Raw genomic sequence first — 1,648 nt, 5'->3', positions numbered from 1 at the left:
TTGTTAATAAGTATCATAGTTAATAGAGGGGACAATGAATATGTAACATTCCCTTTTGTGCACTTACTGAGGCCTGTTCTTTTGCAATTTTTATGATATACGGGAAGCCAAAACCTTGTCCGTTGATTCTCGACTTCGATCCGAGGATTTATCGATATTCAATATGGCGGCTTTTAACTAATGGAGTGGGCCATGAACCGTGGGACTGATTATTGGGCCTCTTGGGTGCCGTAGCCTACGGCTCTTTTACATCTTAATCCATTACACTGTTTGTAGAGGTATAGGGGAATTTTCATTCTGGTCAATTGCAATAGAGTGCTGTTCTTGAAGTGTTCCTAAACTTTTAGACAAAGATTGCAGGCCACGAGCCGCCGGTCGTAAAACTCTTGGGTCAGTAAGGGATTTTTCTAAGACGGAAGAATGCATTGGAGTATATATCTAAGGTGTCTACCATCTCTCCTGCCACAAAAGTACTGAAACAAAATCGCAATTCTAGCACTTTGAACAGCAACTTTTATTAGTTATTACAACGTATTTAACTTTAAACTTCGTAGTAAATTGTGCATTTTACATTAGTTATTGTATCTTCGGGCAAAATAAGCTGCTCATATATTAACAGGTAACAGCATTGACAAAGTACAGCGATAACAACAACCGAAAACATGCTGATACCGGAAAGCTACTAAAAAAAAGAAAATAGCTTGTTATTTGCGCCAAAAAATGTTCTTAATTTGGATCCAACCTAAACCTATGGCATATAACTCGAGTCATGCATGGTGCCAACAGTTGCTGTTAATTATACGTCCTAACTCATGGACCAATCCACTTGAAGGACCAAACTCCTTTATGAGCCGCCTTATACTGATTTTAACCGGGGATCCGTCACAATAGTATATTTTCGGTAACAAGTAGGTAAAAGTATCAGCGCACTGGCGAAATCGAGAGCACACATTTCTTAATTGCTGGAAAACAATGCAGGCAGCACTGGGGTTTGAAGATCGTATAGGTGTTTCAAAAATCATGGCAATTATTTCGTTTGGAAGGTGGTCAAATGACATGTCTCTTTGCTCCTTCTTTGCTGATGATCATTGTCTTTCAGATTATCTTAAATCCCCTCTTTTACTCTCCGGTCTTCTCTGTTCTCCACCATTCGCGTGTTTTCTGTTTCACCATTATTTCCTTCCTCTTTCTCCGTTTCGATTTCGTCTTCATTCAATACTTCCTGGTTCTCTTACTTGTCATTTGAACAGTTTTCAGCATTTTCCTCGACCTCTAGGCACACATAATGCTCCCATTCCCCTTTTGCAAAGTGTCCTAGCTTGGTTGAAATTGATAACTCTAACCTCAGTAAATGGAGAAAAAATTGTGGTTACCTCCACTCCGAGGGAAAAAGTGAACAGTTATTTGAACACTGAAAATGTTCGACGCGGCCTGCAAAGTTTTGTCATCTCCATAAGTGCCATCTTTGTTCATTTCGGCCAAGTATTCAGCCCATCCTTGACCAGCAAATAGTTCCAATGGAAAACCCTATAAGTCATTTGGATGTTCTCGCAAGTATCTTACAATTTCTTTTCTTAGCGTTTCTGGTGATCGTTTAATACCTATCCTCCTCAAGAAGAAACATAGTGTACAAAACTGACAATTACCA

This window comes from Stylophora pistillata, chromosome 11, assembly GCF_964205215.1.
Source record: "Stylophora pistillata chromosome 11, jaStyPist1.2, whole genome shotgun sequence".
Lineage (NCBI taxonomy): Eukaryota > Metazoa > Cnidaria > Anthozoa > Scleractinia > Pocilloporidae > Stylophora > Stylophora pistillata.
Note: the sequence above shows the minus strand (reverse complement) of the source record.